Genomic DNA, 15,942 nt, shown 5'->3' with positions numbered 1-15,942 from the left:
GTTACTGATTTGTTTGACTTCTGGGACTGCTAAGTGCTATACCGCCTACTGCACTCCCCTGACTTAAGCCCTCGTAAGTTCAACTTGATTTTAAAACTGAGGGAAACACTTCACGACATTCGCTTCAGAACTGCTACAAATTCGTCGGGCATCAGACCGCCCCGCTCGAACTGTCAACACAACTGGCACTGCTAAGAGTATCCTACGACTTACACATCGCTGGTAACGGGTTATACACAAAGCTGCTGACTACTTTGGAGGTCAGTAAAACTTTGAAACACGTATCTAGTTTGTACGAGCTGTAAATAAATAGTTCCAACCCTAAGCCTCCCAGATATGGGTGGTACCGGGGAAATCAAATACCCGGGGCGAACCAAAACCAGCGATAAAGTCGGCGTCTGTACTCCAGAGGGGCGGCCCGCAAGGACGTGTGCACCCCAGGTTAGGGGAGGCCTCAAAATAGTATCGCCAATCCGTTCTGAAGCAGGCATGGCGATTATGCTTCAAACCTTTAAGACTTATTATTATGATGTGTACCGCTAATGCAAAAGTCCCCCAACTATCGGATCTTCGGGAGGGGACTGCTTTAGCGTCACACATACAGAAAACCATTCAAGAGACAAACACCAACATCTGCATATATAACTGCAGGTCACTTGTTCGTGAATACAGACTAAGCGAAATTGAATAAGTATTGAAGAAAATAAAATGCACTCTGGTTGTTCCCAGTGAAGTACGTCGTAAAGGGGAACAGTGTGTAACTGTGAAGTCAGTAAATGTTCTGTGTCACTTCGGAGAAGAAGAGGGTAGAACAAAGGGTTTCGGATTCCTAATAAATAAAGATGTGAAAGACAAAAGTATCAATAATAGAAGGAACATCAAGTAGAGTAACAAGGCTTCTTATTAAAATATCAAAAAGATACAAACTACAAGTGGTCCAAGTATACGCTCCTACAGCAAGCTGTTCGGATGATGAAGTAGAAGCATTTTATGAAGAAATAAAAAATTCACATAACAAAGGACGAGACTGCCACTCTAAACTGGTAACTGGCGACTTAAATGCCAAGGATGATATCAAAAACCAGAATGATGTCTCAGTAGGGTGCCATGGAATCACTGAGATGAACGAAAGGGCTGAAAGGCTAGTTCAATTTGCGGAATAAAATAAATTATTCATCATGAACACATTTTTTAAGAAAAACCATAATAGGAAATGGACATGAGGAAGCCCAAATCGTGAGACCCACAACGAAATAGACTTTATCATCTCAAATCACACAAAAATGTTTCCGTTTTAAATCAATTTAATACCGGCAGTGACCATAGACTTGTAAGAGCGAAAATAAATACTAAACAAGAACGAAGAAAACTAATATCACAGAAAAAAGAGATTATGGGTATGGATAAACTGAACGAAGGGGAAAAAGGTTTTCAGTATGCCCTTCGAGTCAGATTAGAAGAGTCAACAGAAGAAAATCTAGCTGAAACGATAATGGAAACTGCAAAACAAATAGGTGGACTGACAACAATTACTAAACAAGGAGGAAAGTTAAAGGCGGAAGCAAAGCTTTACTCGTAAAAAGACGAGACATGAAAATTAAAACTTCTTGTGACAAGACAGAGTATTCAGATCTGTGTAAATGTATAAGGAAGAATATGAAAGGCGAAATACAAAAATACAAAGAAAACACCATAAAATTAGCGATAAGAACAAAATGAGCTGAAAGAAAGCTAAACAAAAGCTTATGGTTGGTAAAAACGAAATCGTAGCAACTGACGGTGATAATGGGCGCATAACGGAAAAGAAAGAAATTCTAGTGAAGAATTTCTACAGTAAATTATATGAAAGACCACATGAACCACTAGGAAAACATTACGCAGATGATGATGAAGTCCCCAATATCCTCCCCGAGGAAATACGATAAGCTACCAACGAGATGCAGAATCGCAAAGCATGAGGTCACAATTGCAGAATTTGGGCTACCGAAAATACTAGAACTGTCGTGGAAACTCCATTGCACGACGAGAAAGTGCAGTATGGGTTGGATTTACCACATCTACCCTTATCGGGCCTATTTTCTTTGAGGAAATGTGTGATTCTGGTTTTGTAACTGCTACCGTGACGGGTGAGACGTACGCCGATATGTTACAGAATCGCATCATCCCCAGCCTGGCTGATATTCACCTGCTGTAACGTACGATGTTTATGCAGGATGGCGCTGCACCCCATATTGCTAGACGCGTGAAAGATCTCTTGCGCGCCTCGTCCCAGCTCCCCAGACCTCAGTACGTGCGATTATTGGCTTTGGGGTTACCTGAAGTCGCAAGTGTATCTTGATTGACCGACATTTCTAGGGATGCAGAAAGACAACATCCGACGGGAATGCCTCACCATAGCTCCGGACATGCTTTACAGTGCTGTGCACAACATTATTCCTCGACTACAACTATTTTTGAGGAATGATGGTGGACATATTTAGCATTTCCTGTAAAGATCATCATATTTGCTTTGTCTTACTTTGTTACGCTAATTATTGCTATTCTGATCAGATAAAGTGCCATCTGTCGGACATTTTTTGAACTTTTGTATTTTTTTGGTTGTAATGAAACACCATGTCATTCCAAGCATGTGTGTCAATTTGCAACTCTCTATCTACATTATTCCGTGATTTATTCACTTTTCAAATTCATACTGGTTTTTTGATCACCCAGTACATAAAATGTTCACTAAAGTCCTCATAAGTCGCATTAAAATAGTAGTGGAGACTGCAGAGCCCATAGAACACGCTGGATACCACAGTGGTTTCAGTACAATTGACCATATAAACACACTGCGTGAGGTCATTAGTGGAGGCAATGAGTATGAAATGCCACTATGCATAGCCTTCATTGACATCGAAAAAGTCTTTGATTCTGTCAGCTACACTGCAGTCATACAAGCACTGGCCGAGCAACGAGTGGAAGCAAAATATACACTCCTGGAAATTGAAATAAGAACACCGTGAATTCATTGTCCCAGGAAGGGGAAACTTTATTGACACATTCCTGGGGTCAGATACATCACATGATCACACTGACAGAACCACAGGCACATAGACACAGGCAACAGAGCATGCACAATGTCGGAACTAGAAACAGTGAATATCAACCTTTCGCAGCAATGCAGGCTGCTATTCTCCCATGGAGACGATCGTAGAGATGCTGGAACATAGTCCTGTGGAACGGCTTGCCATGCCATTTCCACCTGGCGCCTCAGTTGGACCAGCGTTCGTGCTGGACGTGCAGACCGCGTGAGACGACGCTTCATCCAGTCCCAAACATGCTCAATGGGGGACAGATCCGGAGATCTTGCTGGCCAGGGTAGTTGACTTACACCTTCTAGAGCACGTTGGGTGGCACGGGATACATGCGGACGTGCATTGTCCTGTTGGAACAGCAAGTTCCATTGCGGTCTAGGAATGGTAGAACGATGGGTTCGATGACGGTTTGGATGTACCGTGCACTATTCAGTGTCCCCTCGACGATCACCAGAGGTGTACTGCCAGTGTAGGAGATCGTTCCCCACACCATGATGCCGGGTGTTGACCCTGTGTGCCTCGGTCGTATGCAGTCCCGATTGTGGCGCTCACCTGCACGGCGCCAAACACGCATACGACCATCATTGGCACCAAGGCAGAAGCGACTCTCATCGCTGAAGACGACGCGTCTCCATTCGTCCCTCCATTCACGCCTGTCGCGACACCACTGGAGGCGGGCTGCACGATGTTCTGGCGTGAGCGGAAGACGGCCTAACGGTGTGCGGGACCGTAGCCCAGCTTCATGGAGACGGTTGCGAATGGTCCTCGCCGATACCCCAGGAGCAACAGTGTCCCTAATTTGCTGGGAAGTGGCGGTGCGGTCCCCTACGGCACTGCGTAGGATCCTACGGTCTTGGCGTGCATCCGTGCGTCGCTGCGGTCCGGTCCCAGGTCGACGGGCACGTGCACCTTCCGCCGACCACTGGAGACAACACCGATGTACTGTGGAGACCTCACGCCCCACGTGTTGAGCAATTCGGTGGTACGTCCACCCGGCCTCCCGCATGCCCACTATACGCCCTCGCTCTAAGTCCGTCAACTGCACATACGGTTCACGTCCACGCTGTCGCTGCATGATACCAGTGTTAAAGACTGCGATGGAGCTCCGTATGCCACGGCAAAGTGGCTGACACAGACGGCGGCGGTGCACAAATGCTGCGCAGCTAGCGCCATTCGACGGCCAACACCGCGGTTCCTGGTGTGTCGGCTGTGCCGTGCGTGTGATCATTGCTTGTACAGCCCTCTCGCAGTGTCCGGAGCAAGTATGGTGGGTCTGACACACCGGTGTCAATGTGTTCTTTTTTCCATTTCCAGGAGTGTATAAATATATTGTGCAACATTTATGACACGTCTGTAGCATCTATCAACATAGGAAAAAGTAAGGGCGAATTTCCGATTGGAGAAGGAGTAAAGCAGGGCTATCCTATATCCACGAATATATTTATAGCAGTTCTCGAGATGGCTATGTCCAAAATTATTTAGAACAACAGACGAATAAGGATAAATGGTAAAAGGATCACCAACCTGAGATTTGCTGACGATATAGTGATCCTAGCTAACAGTAAGATGGAAATGCAGTCCTCTATAAAAGACTTAACAGATCGCTGTCATGAAGTTGGACTTAAAATAAATCACTCTAAAACTAAGGTTATGCATAACAAGTGGGTAGCTGCAGGACAGGTAACACTGAGCAGCAGCATCCTAAGCAATGTTACGGAATACTTTTATCTGGGACAGTTAAAAGACACAGAAAGGGATTTGAAACCTGAAATTTTTCGTCGAATTAAACTGGGTTGGAGGGCTTACGGAGGAATGCAACAGTTTTCAATTCTAACATGCCAGTCTACTTAAAGAAGACAGGTTTTTATCAGTGTCTCCTACAGGTTTTAACGGACGGGTGTGAAACTTGGACTTTAAATTAATTTTTCAAAAGGAAACTTGGAAACTATGGAACTATAGAAAAGTCAATGTTATTATGTCTCACTACGAAAGATCGACAGAAAAGTGAAGATATTCGAGCAATAACAGGAATAAAAGATATTATAGAACGGGTTAAAACTCTAAAATGGCAGTGGGCAGGAGATATTGTACGAACGAAGGATGGACAAAATTAGTTTTAGAGTGGAGTCCCAGAGAAAAACGAAGGCGACCAGGGAGACCACCTGATCGCTGAGATAAGGCACTCAGGAAAGTTGGGGGTTTCAACTGGCAGAAGACAGCAGCGGACAGAGATGCATGGAAAAACTTCTTAAAATGTATTTAATGGCTTAAAGAGGCTACATCTTGTATAGATTGAATTAACTGAACATATTGTGTGTGCGTAACAGGTAATAAATAGGTCCCCTTCCCCACGATCCATGAATCTTGCCTTTGGTGGGGAAGCTTGGGTGCATCAGTGATACAGATAGCCAAACAGCAATCTCAGTTGAGGGTATCTATTGAGAGGCAAGGCAAACTTGTGGTCCCTGACAAGGGACGGCAGCTTTTTCAGTAATTGCAGGGGCAAAAATCCCGATGACTGACTGATTGGGCTTTGCAATATAACCAAGGGCTCGTGCTTTACTGGTGCTGCGAACGGCTGAAAACTGGGGGAAACTATGGCCGTAATTTTTCCAGATAGGATGCAGCTCTACTGTGCCGTTAAGTGGTGACTGCACCTTCTTGGGTAAAATATTCTAGAGTAAAATAGTCCCCCACTCACATCTACGGATCGAAGTGTGGAATGTTAGGTCCCTTCATCGATCAGGTAGGTTAGCACATATAAAAAGTGAACTGGACTAGTTAAATTTACTAACAGTGGGATATAGTGAATTTCGGTGGCAGCAGGACAGGACTCTTCGACAGGTGACTACGGGGCTTACAAGTACCAAAGCAAGTAGGGATAATGCAGGAGTAGGTTCAGTAATGAATAAGAAAATAGGAATGCAAGTAAGCTACTATGAACAGAATAATGAACGCATTATCGTAGGTAAGATAGACACGAAGCCTACATCCACCGCAGCAGCACAATTTTATATGCCATCTAGTTCCGCAGATGATGAGGAGTATGAGGAGATGTACGATGAGATAAAAGAAATTATTCAGATGCTTAGGAAGCGAAAATTTAATAGTGATGGGAAACTGGAATTCCATAGCTGGAAAAGAATGAGAAGAAAAAGTAGTAGGTGAATATGGACTGGGAGAAAGGAATCGAAGAAGAAGCCACCTTGTAGAATTTTGCACAAAGTATAGTTTAATCAAAGTGAACACTTGGTTTAAGAATCATGAAGAAAGGTTGTATACGTGGCAGAGTCATGGAGACGCCAGAAGGCTTGGAATGATTATATAATGGTAAGATAAAGATTTCGAAACCAAATTTTAAATTGTAAGACATTTGCGGTTACAGGTCTGGACTCTGACAACAATGTATTGGTTATGAACTGTAGATTAAAACTGACGAACCTGCAGGAAGTTTGGAAAGTAAGTAGATGGGACTTGGATAAATTGAAAGAACCAGAGCTGTTGAGAGTTTCAGAGCGAGCATTAGTTAACGATTGATAAGAAAGGGGAAAGGAATACACTAGAAGAGGAACAGGTAGCTTTGAGAGATGAAATAGTGAAGGATGGAGCGGATCAAGCAGGTAAAAAGACGAGGGCTAGTAGAAATCCTTGGGTAACGGAAGAGATATTGAATTTAATTGATGAAAGGAGAAAATATAAAAATGCAGTAAATGAAGCAGGAACAAAGGAATGTAAACGTCTCAAAAATGAGATCGACAGGAAGTGCAAAATGGCTGAGCAGGGATGCCCCAGAGGAAAAATGTAAGAAGGTAGAAGCATGTATCACTAGGGGTAATATAGATACTGCCTACAGAAAAATTGAAGAGATCTTTGGAAAAAACAGAACCACTTGTATGAATATCAAGAGCTCAGATGGAAAACCAGTGAAAGCAGAAAAGCGGAGGGAGTATATAGAGGGTCTATACCAGGGCGACATACTTGAGGAAATAGTGTGGAAATGGGAGAGGACGTAGATGAAGATGAAATGGGAGATATAATACTGCGTGATGAATTCGACAAAGTATTGAAACACCTAAGTTGAAACAAGGCCCAGGGAGGTGACAAAATTCCGTTAAAACTACTGATAGCCCTGGGAGAGCCAACCCTGACAAAACTCTACCATCTGGTGAGCAAGACGCATGAGGCGAAATATCCTCAGAAACCTCAGACTTCAAGAAGAATATAATAATCCCAATCCCAAAGAAAGCAGGTGTTGGCAGGTGTGAAACTTACCGAACTATCATTTAATAAGTCACAGCTGCAAAATACTGACACGAATTCTTTACAGACGAATGGAAATACTGGTAGAAGCCGATCTCGGGGAAGATCAGTTTGGATTCCGTAGAAATGTTGGAGCACATGAGGCAATACTGACCTTACGACTTATCTTAGAAGAAAGTTTGAGGAAAGGCAAACCTACGTTTCTAGCATTTGTAGACTTAGAGAAGGCTTTTGACAATATTGACTGGAATACTCTCTTTCAAATTCTGAAGGTGACAGGGGTCTAATACAGGAAGCGAAAGGCTATTTACAATTTGTACAGAAACCAGATGGCAGTTATAAGAGTCGAGGGGCATGAAAGAGAAGCAGTGGTTTGGAAGGGTGTGAGACGGGGTTATAGCCTATCCCCGATTTTATATAATCTGTAAATCGGGCAAGCAGTCAAGGAAATAGAAAAATTCGGAGTAGGAATTAAAATCGCAGGCCGTGCTGGCCGAGAGGTTCTAGGCGCTACAGTTTGAAGCCGTGCGACCGCTACGGTCGCAGGTTCGAATCCTGTCTCGGGTATGGATGTGTGTGATGTCCTTAGGTTATGAAACTTCCTGGCAGATTAAAACTGTGTGCCGGACCGAGACTCGAGCTCGGGACCTTTGCCTTGCGCAGGCAAGTGCTCTACCAACTGAGCTACCCAAGCACGACTCACGCCCGGTCCTCACAGCTTTACCTCTGCCAGTATATCGTCTCCTACCTTCCAAACTTTACAGAAGCTCTCCTGCTAACCTTGAAGCACTAACACTCTTGAAAGAAAGGATACTGCGGAGGCATGGCTTAGCCACAGCTTGGGGGGTGTTTCCAGGATGAGATTTTCACTCTGCAGTGGAGTGTGCGCTGATATGAAACTGTTTTAATCTGCCAGGAAGTTTCATATCAGCGCACACTCCGCTGCGGAGTGAAAATCTCATACTTAGGTTAGTTAGGTTTAAATAGTTCTAAGTTCTAGGGGACTTATGACACAGATGTTGAGTCCCATAGTGCTCAGAGCAATTTGAACCATTTTTTTGAATTAAAATCCATGAAGAGGAAATAAAAATGTGAGGTTTGCCGATGACGTTGTAATTCTGTCAGAGACGTCAAAGGACGTGGAAAAGCTGTTCAACGGAATGAAAGTGTGTAAAAAGAAGGATATAAGATGATATCGAAAAAGCAAAATAAGGATAATGCAATGTAGTCGAATTAAATCAGGCGATGCTCAGGAAATTAGATTAGGAAATGAGGCACTGCAAGTAGTAGATGAGTTTTGCTATTTGAAAAATAACTGAGGATGGTAGAAGTAGATAGGATATAAAATGTAGACTGGCTATGACAAGGAAAGCGTTTCCGAAGAAGAGAAATTTGTTAACATCTAGTATAGATTTAAGTGTCAGGAAGTCTTTTCTAAAAGTATGTGGAGTGTAGCCATGTATGGATGCGAAACATGGACGCTAACAGTCTAGAAAAGAAGAGAATACAAGCTTTCGAAATGTGGTACTATAGAAGAATGGTGAAGATTAGATGGATAGATCACGTAACTAATGAGGAGGCACTGAATAGAATTGTGGAGAAAGGAATTTGTGGCACAACTTGAATAGAGGACTGCGCGGAAGGTGAAAATCGTAGAGGGAGACCAAGAGATGCATACACTAAGCAGATTAAGAAGGATGTAGGATTCAGTAGTTACTTGAAGAAGCTTGTACAGGAAAGAGTAGCATGGACAGCTGCATCAAACCAGTCTGTAGACTGAAGACCACAACAACAAGAACCGCTAGTGGAAAGATGGATACCGTCTACAACATAATGCAATAAAACCTTTCTATAAACCTTTCTATAAAAGACAAGCGTCTTGTCACGGTCTGTGCGGCTCCTTTCGTCGGAGGTTCGAATCCTCCCTAGGGCATGGGTTTGTGTGTTCTCGATAGTGTAAGTTAGTTTAAGTTAGATTACGTAGTGTGTAGGCTTAGGGACCGATGACCTAAGCAGTTTGGTTCCATAAGAACTTTACCACAAATAAAAAAAAATCAAGCAGGCTGTATGAATATCAAGAGCTCAGATGGAAAGCCAGTTCTAAGCGAAGAAGGAAAAGCTGGAAGTTGGACGGAGTGCATAGAGGGCGTATAGAAGGGAGATGTACTAGGAGGGTATATTATAGGAAGGGAAGAGGGCGTGGATGAATATCAGATGAGAGATATGGTACTGCGAGAGGAATTGCACGGAGCACTGAAAGAGCTAAGTCGAAACAAGGCCCCGGTAGTAGACCACACATTTTCACAGCACAGTATTTTTTTTCTCATTGTGCCTTAACGGCAGATCGGTACATCATCGTTTATAAAATATGTAGTCTATAACACTCTGAATGGTTATTAGAGGATCGTGTAAATGTCTGAAGTAAATCGGTCAGAGAACTTTGGAGATCTCATATTTCCTGTTGTTGTTGTGATATTCACTCCGAAAACTGATTTGATGCATCTTTCCACGCTACTCTATTCTGTGCCAGCCTCGTCATCTCCGCATATCTACTGCAAGATACATTTTCCTGAATCTGCTTGGTCTCACACTACTCTTATTAGCGCCCCCCCCCCCCCTCCCACGCTTCCCTCCAGTACAAAGTTGGTGATCCCTTCTTGATGTCTCAGAATGTATCGTGTCAACCGATCCCTTCTTCTAGTCAGGTTGTGCGACAAATATTTTTAGCCCTCCTCATTAATTACATGATGTACGCATCTAATCTTCAGCATATGTAGCATCATATTCCATGATCTTCTGATCTTCTGTCCGTCCTGTTTAATCTGTGCATCGTCCATGTTGCATTTCCACACAAATACTTTCAAAGAGAACTTCATGCGCTTACATCTACATTTAGTGTTAACAAATTTCTCCTCTTCAGGAACTCTTTTCTTGCCTTTACCAGTCAACATTTTTCATCCTTCCTACTTCGGCCATCATCAGTATTTTGCTACCCAAATACGAGAACTCGCCAAGTACCTTAAGTGACTCTTTTCCTAATGTAATGCCTTCAGCAACAGTGCTGTTACTATGGTTAAGTACACTGAACAGCCAAAGAAACTGGTACACCTGACTACTGTCGTGTAGGGCACCAGAAGTGCCGCAACACGGCGTGGCGTGGACTCGACTAACGTGTGAAGCACTGCTGGAGGGAACTGACAGGATTAATCCCTCAGGGCTGTCAATAAAGCCGTAAGAATACGAGAGGATGGAGATCTCTTCTCAACAGCACTTTGCAAGCCATCCCACATATGCTCAATAATGGAAGCTTAAATCGGATTAGGTGCTGAAAACGTACGTTGCGTGGAGTTTACCAACAAAAAATATGTGTTACGATGCGATTTAAGATTTCACTTCTGGAAGTACTGGCAGACTCGAAGTGTTGAAGAGAGTTAGTGTAAATCAAGGAGTGTTTACTGCAAAAGCATTTTACACCACCCATGAGGGCTGGTTCAACAAAGCCAGAAAGACTGGACGGGGTGAGAAAGGTTCAAATGGCTCTGAGCACTATGGGACTTCACATCTGAGGTCATCAGTCGCCTAGAGCCTAGAACTACTTAAAGCTAACTAACCTAAGAACATCAGACACATCCATGTCCGAGGCAGGATTCGAACCTGTGACCACAGCAGCAGCCCGGTTCCGGACTGAAGCGCCTAGAACCGCTCGGCCATGTGGGACGGGAAACCAGGAGGACGACGAATATCAGTATGGAGGAATTTAAAATTCTGATAGGCCAATTACATGTTGAAATATTTGAACTAAATTTTTAAACTGCAGTTTCACGTTTTTACGTTCACTTTTGCGTTAATAGACGCGTTTTAGCAAGAAACGTATAAGCTAATGCTACCAAAATTTTCAGGAGCTTGTTTAAACATTTAGCTGTCTCATTTGAATTAAAAGATAAAATATCATAAAATTAGTGTCTGATTTATAAGACTGCATCTTCTTCTTTTTCTTTGCCTTTGTCCAGCATCGGCGCCGGATCGGCATCGTTATGAACGGATTTATCGTGGGTGGATTAGCGGGTGGCCAGATGCCCTCCGTGTTGCCATGCAGATACCCCCACAGAACCGAACATGAGTACGCCAACTGTGTGCGAATAGTGTTATCCATGTGAACGTGTGACAACGCTCTATAAATGTTCGCGAATCCAACAACTGAGGTGGGAGTCAGAGCACTATCTTAGCACTCTCCCATTAGAGGTTCTGCGCACATAGAGATGGAACGACTACAAGATGTTGCCTAGACAAGGAAAAAAATTCAAGAAAAGCTTACCCTGTTCTTGAAATTGGCGGTCGGAGTGGCCGAGCGGTTCTAGGCGCTACAGTCTGGAACCGCTCGACCGCTACGGTCGCAAGTTCGAATCCTGCCTCGGGCATGGATGTATGTGATGTCCTTAGGTTAGTTAGGTTTAAGTAGTTCTAAGTTCTAGGGGATTGATGACCTCAGCTGTTGTCCCATAGTGCTCAGAGCCATTGAACCATTTGATCTTGAAATTACAAGAAGAAAAAGACTAAAAGGAATACGGAGGTAAAACTTATGGTACTGGCGAATGTTAATGAGTATGTGTCTTGTACGATCACTCATTCATCTACATACGCACATAAAGAAAAAAGATTCGCATCACTCCTGAAGATAAACGTTGACTGTGGATATTGTATTACAGACACTGTCCCTTTCACTGTTCAGAGATTCCACTAAACCCGTCCAAAGATGTAAACAACCAAGCACTGCGCCATCTATTACACGGAAGGGGTCCGACAACCGATCAGTGTCAGTCATTCCACCAGGAAGGAGGTACACGGCTTGTGTTGTCTGTAGGTTAATCATGCCTAGACGGTCAATACCGCGGTTCGATCGCGTTCGCATTGTTACTTTGTATTAGGAAGGACTCTCAACACGGTAAGTGTCCTGGCGTCTCGGAGTGAACCAAAGCGATTTTGTTCGGACATGGAGGAGATACAGAGAGACAGGAACTGCCGATGACATGCCTCTTTCAGGTCGCCCAGGGCTACTACTGCAGTGGATGACCGCTACCTACGGATTATTGCTCGGAGGAACGTTTACAGCAATTCCACCATGTTGAATTATGCTTTTCGTGCAGCCAAAGAACGGAGTGTTACGCCGTAATGCTGTAACAAGCGCCGCGCGGAGTAACCACACGGTTTGAGACGTCTTGTCACGGTATCTTTTCGATATTTTTGATAAAAATATGCTTACTCTATGCAATGTTTTTAATATATATATATATATATATATATATATATATATATATATATATATATATATATATATAGTCCTGGAAATGGAAAAACAGTGTGTCAGACCCACCATACTTGCTCCGGACACTGCGAGAGGGCTGTACAAGCAATGATCACACGCACGGTACAGCGGACACACCAGGAACCGCGGTGTTGGCCTCGAATGGTGCTAGCTGCGCAGCATTTGTGCACCGCCGCCGTCTGTGTCAGCCACTTTGCCGTGGCATACGGAGCTCCATCGCAGTCTTTAACACTGGTAGCATGCCGCGACAGCGTGGACGTGAACCGTATGTGCAGTTGACGGACTTTGAGCGTGGGCGTATAGTGGGCATGCGGGAGGCCGGGTGGACGTACCGCCGAATTGCTCAACACGTGGGGCGTGAGGTCTCCACAGTACATCGATGTTGTCGCCAGTGGTCGCCGGAAGGTGCACGTGCCCGTCGACCTGGGACCGGACTGCAGCGACGCACGGATGCACGCCAAGACCGTAGGATCCTACGCAGTGCCGTAGGGGACCGCACCGCCACTTCCCAGCAAATTAGGGACACTGTTGCTCCTGGGGTATCGGCGAGGACCATTCGCAACCGTCTCCATGAAGCTGGGCTACGGTCCCGCACACCGTTAGGCCGTCTTCCGCTCACGCCCCTACATCGTGCAGCCCGCCTCCAGTGGTGTCGCGACAGGCGTGAATGGAGGGACGAATGGAGACGTTTCGTCTTCACCGATGAGAGTCGCTTCTGCCTTGGTGCCAATGACGGTCGTATGCGTGTTTGGCGCCGTGCAGGTGAGCGCTACAATCAGGACTGCATACGACCGAGGCACACAGGGCCAACACTCGGCATCATGGTGTGGGGAGCGATTCCTACACTGGCCGTACACCTCTGGTGATCGTCGAGGGGACACTGAATAGTGCACAGTACATCCAAACCGTCATCGAACCCATCGTTCTACCATTTCTAGACCGGCAAGGGAACTTGCTGTTACAACAGGACAATGCACGTCCGCATGTATCCCGTGCCACCCAACGTGCTCTAGAAGGTGTAAGTCAACTACCCTGGCCAGCAAGATCTCCGGATCTGTCCCCCATTGAGCATGTTTGGGACTGGATGAAGCGTCGTCTCACGCGGTCTGCACGTCCAGCACTAACGCTGGTCCAACTGAGGCGCCAGGTGGAAATGGCATGGCAAGCCGTTCCACAGGACTACATCCAGCATCTCTACGATCGTCTCCATGGGAGAATAGCAGCCTGCATTGCTGCGAAAGGTGGATCTACACTGTACTAGTGCCGACATTGTGCATGCTCTGTTGCCTGTGTCTATGTGCCTGTGGTTCTGTCAGTGTGATCATGTGATGTATCTGACCCCAGGAATGTGTCAATAAAGTGTCCCCTTCCTGGGACAATGAATTAACGGTTTTCTTATTTCAATTTCCAGGAGTGTATATATTTATATAAAGCAAACGTCGTTTTTGTCCCATTTATTCTGAATTTTACAATACTCTAATGAATATTTGGATGGACATTATGGTGAAACTACATTAGCAACCAGGAAATTTGTGTAATTGGATTATTAACTGCTATCAGTAGAATATTACTACAGAATCTGAATATGAAAGAACAATAAGACTCAAGGTCAGAGAGAGGTGGGACAGGAGGTCAACAAAGGGGAAGGAGGAAACAGAGATAGAAGGGGATAGATAGAAGAGATGGACAGAGAGAAGGGGCAGGAGAAGATGAAGAGAGGAAGGAGAAGATGGGAGAGGTGGTGAGGGATAGACAGAGGAGGAGAGGAGGCAGGAGAGAGAGCTGGAGGAGAAGTTGAACAGAGAAAGGGAGAAGTAGGTGATAGGCGATGGACAGAGAAACGAGGAAGCTAGAAGATACGGGCAAACACAAGCGGTAGTGTTGGTGGAGTGGGGGTGAGGGGGAGAGGAAGGAAATTGGGGCGTATATCGACTTTCCAGTGATGCCAGAAACGTGTGCTTTCTGTTTCCTTTCTTTCCCATTTAACCAGAGTGAGTGGCCGGGAACAGCTACTTTTTGAACCTCTTCAGTCCCGACGGACACATATGTGCACATCAGGTCTTTGTAGTGTCATCCTGCCAAATGACGTTTTCCTGACTTGAGACCTTATGTGCACGACTGTGCACATCATGCGGTTTCTGTTTCTGCCGCTAGGTCGTGCGCAAGTCAGTTATGGCGGGTTTTCTTGCATCCTGAAACTTCCGATCTGAAGGATGGCGTCATCTCCGACACGCGAGAAAGGTAAATTCAGTTTCAATAATCCTTTTTGAATTATATTGCTGTTTTTATCGTGCCTTACTCCAAACAAGACATCAAGAAAGTGATATGTGTATGCAATGAAAACGATAATTTCGTACTTTTACAAACATCGACTGTTGAATTTGAAGTACACATTTGTGTACATCAGGTCTTAGCTCACAGAATGTAGTGGTACTAACGCTAAGACTGATCTCATTGTGCAATCGTAATTTAAAACGTAATCTAAATTAAAGTCAAAAGTTTAGCTACTAGTATGCTATGAGAGCACGTAATGTATTGTGGTTGTTGTGGTGTAATGGGTAGCGTGTTGGATTCGGAAAATTTAGGTTATGGGTTCTAATCTTGGTGAGAATTCAAAATTTTTCAATTTTGTTATTAGGTTCAGTTTCATTTCTTTATTCCATTACATCGTTTCTTACACTTTATTTCATTTTCGCTTCTCAGCTCTAACAGACGATGAAATTATAAAACTGCTCGTGACGAGTGACTAGAGTTCCTCGTCAGACAAAGATGATCCTGTTGATGAACCTCCAACTCCACCTGAACGAATTGGTGTGCTTCAAGTTGAAGGGTGCAATGTGGATGTTACTCCTGAGGCACCTGCATCAGCTTCATCTTCTCACTGTCGTCCACTAAGATGGAGGCAATCTAAGTAAGCAATAAATAGGTGTAGTTCTATGTGTCATCTGACACGATTTAGATCAGTATTATTCAGTGGTACTATTTGTTTGCAGAATGTGTAATCGACAGCCTTCTGATGACAACTTTGAAGAACAGACTGATGGTGAACTGAGAAACCCTTCACAGTTTTTCTTCGAGTACTTCGATAAAAATTTCTGGAAAAATGTTGCAGGACAAACTAATTTATATCATTGCCAAAAGAACTCAACAAGTCTGGATACAAATACTAATGAAATTTTGTCCCTTGCCGGAATTGAGATATTGATGGGTACATTGAAATTGCCCCAGGCAAGACTTTACTGGAATATGCAACTGGATATTCCACTTGTATCATCAACCATG

The sequence above is a fragment of the Schistocerca gregaria genome, chromosome 9, assembly GCF_023897955.1.
Source record: "Schistocerca gregaria isolate iqSchGreg1 chromosome 9, iqSchGreg1.2, whole genome shotgun sequence".
NCBI classification, from domain to species: domain Eukaryota; kingdom Metazoa; phylum Arthropoda; class Insecta; order Orthoptera; family Acrididae; genus Schistocerca; species Schistocerca gregaria.
Note: the sequence above shows the minus strand (reverse complement) of the source record.